This window comes from Zingiber officinale, chromosome 4A (assembly GCF_018446385.1).
Source record: "Zingiber officinale cultivar Zhangliang chromosome 4A, Zo_v1.1, whole genome shotgun sequence".
Lineage (NCBI taxonomy): Eukaryota > Viridiplantae > Streptophyta > Magnoliopsida > Zingiberales > Zingiberaceae > Zingiber > Zingiber officinale.
Genome location: NC_055992.1, coordinates 149,514,580 through 149,524,506, shown reverse-complemented (window position 1 = coordinate 149,524,506; position 9,927 = coordinate 149,514,580).

The window sequence follows — 9,927 nt, the reverse complement described above, 5'->3', positions numbered from 1 at the left end:
TTCTAATTTTGTGATCGTTCTTCTGACAGCAAGTCTTGCCGTTGCCGATTGCAAATCCATGGGAGATTGCTGTAAGTATTTAATTGTTTTGTGCAATTAATATATAATTCCTACATTGGTATCAGAGCATTATGAATTACACTATATCGCTTTACATTTTCTCTTCTCTGAACACGCCGCAACGAGTCAGAAAGGTGACTGTTTGGCTAGAAATCTTTGGAATGAGTTTTTCCTAGAAATCTCCCTATGCTTGATGGTTTCACTGCAAAGGAGCTCCGACGACTGCATCACGGCTGTAGGAGACCAACGGCAGGGTCGCATGTCAGCGATCGAGTTGCCGCCGACATTAGTATCGTTGCTTGGCAGCGCACTGGCCAAAATTGCGACAGGATTTCGATTTCCATCTGAGCCGGGCTTGGGCCATGAGGATATGCCAGCGATCGCATTCCGTGGCTGGAGATGGCATCCTAGCTGGCCGACGATGCGCTGGTGGTCGGGATAGGCAGAACAACCGCCAGCGACCTCGTTGGGCCTTCCCACAAGCATCCGATCACTCTTGACCTGCTCCGGGCCTCCTCTCAAGCATTCGGTCACTCTTGACCTACTCTGGGTCTCCCCGCAAGCATCCAGTCACTCTTGACCTACTCCAGGGCTCTTCTTAACTTCGTTCAAGACCACTCCACATGAAACCTGACCATGGTTCGAAACTGACGGTTCGACGATTTGGAACTGCTGATTCAACAATTCCTGAGGGGTCAACCCTTAACCTTTACCATCTAAGATGATTACAGTTCACGGTTCGGAACTACCGGTTCATGATTCAAAATTACCAGTTCATGGTTAGGAACGACCAGTTCATGGTTCAGATCCGCAGGTTCATGGTTCGTGCATGGTTCATCACAATTTAAGATTATTATATTATTTTTTTAATAAAATTGTAAATTTATAAAATTATTTGATACCATTAGACTTATTAAGAATAATTATATAATAAAAAATATTAATTAGTTATTACTTAATTAATTCATATATAATAAATTATTATAAATTACTTAATTAATAAATATATATTTATTTTTTAAAATTATTAAAAGGAAATATAACAAAAGAAACTAGTTATTAACAATTAATCAACATGTTAAAACATTAATAGCAGTAGTGTAGTTGGTTAGGATGTTTATTTATAATCTAGAATACCTTAGTTTGAATCTCGACACTAACAAATTAATTTTTAAGAAATATATAGAAATTTAAAAAACAAAAACACAAACAGAAATTAAATTGGCGGTTAATCTGGGTTGGAACCATAATCATAAAGGTTGGGTCCAGCTTAGACCTGGCCCGGGGTTGGGTGGCTGGAACCATAACCCTGCCAGGTCAGGTCCAACTTAGACCCGGCTCGGGGTTGGATCTACCCCACATGACATCTATTTTAGATCATGACTATGATATCATTTGTTAGGACTAAAGAATTTACATATTTCTACAATGGTATAATATTGTCCGACCTAATCGTTTTAATTTTTTAGCTCTACCTAAAAGATTTCATGCTAATGGAGCTATCTTCGTCCTTTTAAGTTTTAAATTGATAATTTTTTTCTTGTCTTTCTAATATGAAATTTTGATTGTATTTGTAATATCTACTACTACTACTACTTAGGTTGACTACTCTTACTAATCCAAATGATTTAGCTGAGTAAATTACCAAGGTCAATAGATCACTAAGACACTCCAAAAACTCTATGCATGTGTAAGATGTAAGCCTCCAAAATTGTCAATGGGTTCTGCCAGAGCCTATCTATATGCATGCTCTCTATCAACTAAAAATGCATGCTCTCTGGCTATGCTACCACTAAAAGTGTACAATCTCACACACGACACAACCAAAAATGCATTCCCTCACAACCCTACCTAACCTATATGTGTATCAAAATGCATGTGTGTATATGTGATAGGGTAACCAAAATACTACATGCCCAAAAAAGTGTTGGTTGGTCCTAGAAATATTGTACAAGTTCTCCTGTACAAAAATTTTATACAAGTCCTGAACCTTTCTTAACAACCTATTGTGTTCTTTAGAAATTAAATTCGGAATCACAAACGGAACTTAATATTATTGATTCCAAATTTAACTTATCTGTTCTTAGAGGTTTAGACTTGGATCGCAAACGATATTTAACATTATAGATCCAAATCCACCTATGTTATAAATTTAATTAAATATTTATTTTGAAAATCGGCTCTCAGGTCAAACATGGCGAGACACTTGACCTTCTTGGGTATGGGAACATCCACCACTGCCTCGAAAAAACCTCTTAACGAAATTCAATATTTAATTTCCTTATATAACTCTAGGTTTAATGGGCCAACCGGATATCTGGCAAGAAGTCCAGATAGGTCAACGGGCTGACCGGATATCTGACAAGAAGTCCAGATAGGTTGACGGGCCAACCGAATATCTGACAAGAAGTCCAGATAAGTTGACGGGTCGACCGGATATCTGATAGGAAGTCTAGTTGGGTTTGCAGACTAGACAACTGGTAAACTGGTAAGTAAAAGTAAGTCACTGGAGAAAAATGACTAAGTGAGGGCGCGTCTTAGTTGAGGGGGCAGTAGGCGTCGGTCCAAGTTAGGTCCATTTCGGATTCCTAATCCGAGACCTTGACTAGTTCCGGGTCTTGGGAGGACATAAACTAATTACTACTCATTATTATAATTATGCTAACTTTGTTTTATAGGGTAGATACTTTAATTTTGGACTAACATCTTTTTGTAAGACAAAAGAGCAAAAAGCCTTCGGATGAACAATACCCGAAGGTGCCTTCAAGGCTAATGGAAGGCGCCTTCGCACTATTCATGAAAGGTGCCTTTAAAGCCTTTGGAAGGCACCTTCCGTAGGGTGAACTTTGGACGTCATCACGGATAAGAGCCGGGACGATCGGGATCAGACTTCTCGGGTTGAAGGCGCCTTCAATGGCTATGGAAGGCGCCTTCCAAGCTCTTTATAAGGATGCTCGCCAAAAGCTTCATACACAACACTCATATGAGCTTCTATGCACCCAAACGACTTTTCGACTGCTCCGAGCTTTTGCTGCTGCCTTGCTACAACTCTGCTACACCCGATTGTCGCCGAGAAGCCGACCAAACACCGACCGTGAACCGACCGACTTCAGATATAGTTTCGTAACATTTGTTAATTGCACTTAAATTCTGCGAACGGAAACTGTAGTCTGTTACACTTCTCCGATCTCCTCTCTGTACTCTATTTCCTCTTCCGGAGGTACCGAAAGAGGTTTTTAGTGGATTATTCATCGATAGGTTCGTAGGACCTGGGTCTTGGAGTAGGAGTCGTCGAAGGCTCCGAACCAAGTAAACCGCTTGTGTTCTCTTTGTGACTTTCCGTTTTCTTATTCTTTTTTTCACTGCGCGTACTTGTTTCTTTTAAAATGATAAAACAAGAATTTTAAAAATCATATAATTCATCCCCCTCACCCCCTTCTCACATGTGCCTCGATCCAACACAACAATCCTAATTCTTCTTCCTCTCCAACAAAAATAGCACTTGTTTTGCCTTTTTATATCGTTAGAGCTAACTGAGACCATAAAAAAAGAGGATAAGACTTTTGTTTTTTTTTTTCATCCGTATAGTTGTGTCAAATTGATTGACTATACATGGGTACAATATTTAGAAGTCGAAATTGGGGGCTTCAAAAAATTATTTAATTCCATCTGTTGGAGTATTCATCTTCAATAAATAAGTTTAACAAAAGAATATTATTTTTATTACATTAAGTTAAACCCATCTAATCCTAATTTCTGGACTTGTCCTTGACTATTCGATGTGGTCGGATACCCATAAGTAGGTATCCAAGTAATATCGGGTACCCAACAAATATTGTTTTTTAAAAAATAAAATATTAATGAAATAAATAAGAAGAACTTTACACCCCTAATGAAAGTCAAATAAAAAAAATATTTTTGAAGGATAAAACAAATAGAAAGAGATAAAATCATTTTCATACTGTTATTGATGAATTTCTTGTGAAATAAGAAAAGCAACGTCACGTTGGTTAATAAATTATGTTTAATTTGAATATAATAATGGGTGGTAAGTACCCAATCAGAGTTCGGATAGGAAAAGCCTATCAGAGTCTAACCTGACAACATCAAATTCAAATTTAGGTATTACCCGAATCCAGTACCCGAAACTAACTTTGTAAAACAATTACCTGACTTGATCAGGTCGAGTCAGGTTTTGGGATACCCGAACCCGAATTTCCACTCTCGTAAGCATGAGTCTAATTATTTTAGTCAATTTATTTCAGAGTACTCAATCTATTATTCATTTCAATTTTGAGTATTTTTATTTCATGGTTACGATAAGATAACTAATATTGTTACAAGTAGAGTGTTTATTTGTCCCTTATACTTGTCATTACCACTGCTCTAGCACCGACCCAAATCTATGAAGATCCAAAGTCAACTCAAACCTCATTTTTTTTTGTTTTCTATAACTCATTCACTTAAGTATTTTGGAGACTCATCTAGAAGAAGATGTCTTTTGAATCAGTCTAGTTCCTCTAGATTCTAATCCTTGATCTGTTCTGGACCAAAGATGATTTATAGGTGGGATTCTAGAGATCCCATCTATTAAGATGATTTATAGGTGGGATTCTAGAGATCCCACCTATATAATAGGTGGGATCCATATAACTCTACCTATAAGTGAGTTGGTTCATCCTCTAGACCAGGATCGTAATCCCTGATTCGTTCTTGGATCAGGGGTGGTTCATAGGTAGAATTCTATGGATCCCACTTATACAATAGGTAAGGTCCATACAACCCCACCTATAAGTGAGCTGGTCCATCATCTAAATCCGGACAGCAATCCCTGATCCGTTCTTGGACTAGGGATGGTTCATAGGTGGGATTCTATGGATCTCATCTGTATAATAGGTGGGGTCCATAGAGCCTCATCTATAAATGAGTTGGATAGAGAATATAATCCTTGATCTGTTTCTAGACCAAGGATGGTTTATAGGTTGGATTCTATAGATCTTACCTATATAGCAGGTGGGGTCCATATAACCTCACCTATGAGTGAGATGGTCCATCCTCTGGACCAGGACCGCAATCCCTGATTCGTTCTTGGACCAGAGATGGTTTATAGGTGGAATTCTATGGATCCCATCTGTATAATAGGTGAGGTCCATAGAACCCCACCTATAAGTGAGCTGGTCCATCCTCTGGATCAAGACCGTAATCCCTGATTCATTCTTGAACCAGGGGTGATTTATAGGTGGGATTCTATAGATCCCTTCTATGCAATAGATGGGGTCCATAGAGCCTCATCTATAAATAAGTTGATCTATCTCTGAATCATACTTTGTGGTCTAGAGAATTCGTGCTCCTTTTACACCCAAAGTCAGATTAGGAATTCAATTTGTGATGGTTCGTTTAAACCTTAAAATTTCCAAGGATTCTTTGCCATTGCAATCCTTTTTTCGATGACTTATTTTGTGACAAATCTCGCGGCCAACGGCAGAGCCATGTACAAGCGTACCGAGATCATTTTAATTCCATGCCGGGGGCTTGGACCTTGGCTGGTGCCGAGATTACTTTGGCCTTGGTTGCTGAGGAAAGATTATTGCAGAGAAATTCCTTGAGCATATGTACACAGAACCCAATTCTACTATCAGCCTGAGGCTTTTTTATTTATTTTTCGTAAATACTTGTTTTAGCCTGTAAATTATAATTTCATTGTAGAAAATCTTCCTCACTGCTTTGAATCTAAAATCGTAAGTTAAACCAAAGAGATAGAAAAAAACAAAAGAAGAAAGATTAAAGAGTAGCTAGCATTATATAGTAATACATTAGGCCCTGTTCCATAGGCATCTGCAGATTCAGACAATCCATTCAGAAAATAAAATAAAAAAATAATTAATTAATTAAATAATTAAATCTCCCCGAGGAAATTACAGAGCTGGAAGTGAAGCAGTAACTGAGATACAAGAAATTTTGTCGCCTTCCAAAAGCTTCGATCCCTTTAATTTCCCTTTTGATGAACAAGGCGTTCGGTACTTGGGTTTTGCTCTTTGAACAGAGCATGAATGAATCGAGGAAAGGTTTACGGAACTCGCAGTTAGTATACATATATTTACTGCAGGTAGGAGGACGCAATGTCTTTTGTGTCCGAGGGCATAAAAGCGAGGACCAAAAGCACGAGGAGAAGGCCTAAAGGAAGCAGAAGCAGCATGGAAGGAGGAGGAGGAAGGGGAGGCAGCACCAGCGGGAGTATCAACAGCGACGCAGTGAAGAAGAACAGTATCAGAAAGGACTCCACGCTGAAGCAGGCGGCGGATGGATACGGCGCACTTGTCGAACTGCTTGCCAATCTGCTCCTCATTCTGCTTAATTTGTTGCTTGTCATCTGACTCCTCCCTCTGTTCCAGAGAACAACAGGAAAAGGAGAGCAAATTTAGAGAGATGGGCCTTGGCAAAAGTTGGGGGAAGGGGAAGGAGGGAGGGAGATGATGCTTCGAGGAAGACAGACGGTGGTGCTGCTTTTATTGTGTGATCGGTTGAGAGTCTAAGAAAATTAAGACCAAAAATCAAAAAGGGCGTCTTCAATATTATAAATCTATAAAAGGACATTAAAAAAAAAAAAAGAAAGACAAAAAGACCCATAAGTTATTTTATATTCAAAATATCTCTTATTTGTTATGATATAAAAAAACTATATATTTAATTTAAATTATTATATATAAAATATTATTATATTAACTTATTAAATTATTTAAACTTTATTAAAATTACTTAAGCCGGTCAAGAATTATTTTAAAACAGTAACTTCTAGCTACACATTTAAATTGTACAAATAGTTTAAAATACGCATGAGATATTTTATATCCAAATAGCCTTTATTTTAGTGTTGTTGATGGAGTTTACTGTTTAATCAAAATTACTATACACATACTACTATTAATTAAAAATTTGTAGCTAGCTAGATTACAAACCTTAAATTCTAAATCTTAAAAACTATTATATCAAAATATTTTTTTAATCAAATTTAATAAAAATTATTTAAATTTCATTAAATCATTTTAAAAATTATTATAACCACAGCACAGTTATAAAAGATATTAAAAAATTGTCACACAATTAGCTATTACCTACTATTATTATTATTATAATAATAATAATAATAATAATAATAATAATAAGGAAAGTAAGGAATAATATTGTTGCAGCAGTTATTGAAAATAAAAGTATTTTTTTAGATAAAATATCTGATGGTATATTTTTTTTTTTAAAAAAAGAAATATTTGTTTAACAATTTGTATAATTTGAGGTGTTTTTTGATTTTTTGATCAAGAATTAATGCATGCGTGTTGTGAATCCAAATCTATGGGCGGAAATCCGTACGGTGGATTCCAGTTTTTGGAGCACTTAAGCTTGGATGGTGGTGGTGGCGGTGGGTCATTGGATTGGTGCAGGTTGTTTACTTGTTTTGGCTCGTGGAACAGCAAGTGATTTAAGGTTCTTCTCCCCTGGCGAAATGATCCAATTCACATATCCGCAGCCATCCCTTTCAGATTTAGCAACAGACCAACAGTCACGCCATAGTGATAGAGTAGCATCCGTATTATTCATTCTCTTCTCTATAAATTTTATTTACATTGGAATATTAATTAATTAATTAATTAATAGCTGAAATTCCCTTGATGGCTTTGCATCTGATATACTTTAGTGTGTAAATATTTTTGATTGTGAATTCAAGGGAAAGGGATCGAGTGAAAAAAAAAAAAGTCACTACTGCCACATATTTACTTAGAGGCTACTGTTTTATCTAATATACAAATGGATTTACCAATCCATCATTTACTTAGAGGTTAGTGTTTTATCAATATACCAATGGATTTACCAATCCATCCGAGTGGATACGGAAAGTAATTTCCTTCCACTCAATTACTTCCAGCTATACAATCGAATTTCTCACGCAATCGGATGCCGGCCTTGAGCGATAGGACGACGGTGCCAAGCGACCACGGATGGTGGCCTAAAGCGATTAGATCACTCAAAGTCACCTCCTCTGGCTTAGGGTTATAAATAAATCAAGCTGAGTCAAGTTACTTAATCTTCAAGATCATTTGATAAGTTAATTGAATCATGATAAGTTAACTGAATAAGTAAAATCAAATTTAAAATGAACCAAACTATTAAATGATTGTTCAAGCTTAATTTAATTTTTTTAAATGAGCTTGAGTTTGATTTGAGCTTGACTTAACCTTGATTCGTTCAGATGTTATCAATCTCTTAATTCAAACTTATTTGTGTTGGATATAATTATCCCTATTCGGCGGACTTACCTATAAGTTATATATGTGAATACGATCCGAACCTTTTAAAGTGATCTAACTTATGTTTAGTGAGTTTCGAGTTATTGGATGTGGATTTCGAGTTATTGGACATGGGTTGAATGTGTAGAACTCTTTAGTCCGATCTATTATCATCTATGAGCTGATAACAGATTTGTTGTTGTATAAGGGGAGACCCCTAAGGGTTTAGGGTATCATCTTGATCTAATTTTTTATTCTGCCAAAGCTTTTCAGCGTCGTTATCCCCTAAGTCCCTTGGAAGATCCTCCTCATTTGTTTCCACTTCTTCCTTTGGATTTTCTAGACGGCGCTAAAGGACAAAGACATGACTATTCAATCTGGTTCTTTGTCATTATCTTTATGTATTTATTTTTATATGTCATGTTTTCGATGAAAGTGAAGATCCATGCTCATATGTTTTTGTATTTCCAATATATAAATTCTTATACGATTTTTAGAATATATATATGCAGTTTAGGTTTTACTATATATCAAAGCCACATGTTCTATTTTGTTGTTTTCATTGACAATAAAATTTAAGTTTTTTATCGATTTATTGTTTATATGCTAGATAAGTTTTTCCTAGTTAATATAAATTTTTTGATGGTCGAAAATCATATAAGAGAAAATTAAGATAGACTTATTTCTCGAATTTCTCATGTTTCTGCTAAGAATACAAGGAGCATCGAAAACCATCGTTGTTTAATCTAATTATAGGTAAAGTTATGATTATTCAATCGATTATTTTAATCTAAAATTTTAAATAAAAATAATTAAAATTCAATCGATTAACCACTTTAAATTCATAACTACGTTAATTATCAATCAATTAGATTTATTTTTAATTGATTAAAATTGTTTTTTTTTAATCGATCTTCACGTATGATGAAACATTTCTGTTACAACGTGAAACAGTCTTTCATATTAAGAAAAAAAAACATCGTTTCAACTTTTTGTTTTCACGTTGAAATAGTATAAGAAAAAACCATATTTATTGTTTCAACATGAAACACACTGAACGAAAAAAATACATTAAATAATTTTTTTTTAATACATGGATAATTAAGAGATTAAATAAGGGTTGGTTGAATAAAATTCCCATTAAAAAGATCTAGTAAAAATTATATATTTAAAAGGATATAGAAGATCTTTATTGGCATAAAATCTGTTGAGGATAAATCAAAAATAAAATCATGAGGATCTAGACACAAAATAGATAATATTATGTCATTATGGAGATATGTGAATATCTTTTGTATAACAATTGGTATTAAATTAGGAAGAACTTCAGGCGAAGGTAGTGACAACAATATAATCAGACTCAGATTGTAAGCGATCTGAAGCAAGATCGAAGACGAAGACAAGGCGCTGATGTTGTTGAATTCTCTACTTTCATCTCCTTTCTTCACCAAAGGAAGAAAACAAGCGATGAAGTTTTTCAGGAAGAAAGACTTGTGGCAAATATCAACTAAGAGTGTGATAGGAGCAAATCTCGATATGGATCTTACAAGGCTCGTTCTAAGTCGAGAAGAAAGAAAGTGATCAAGAG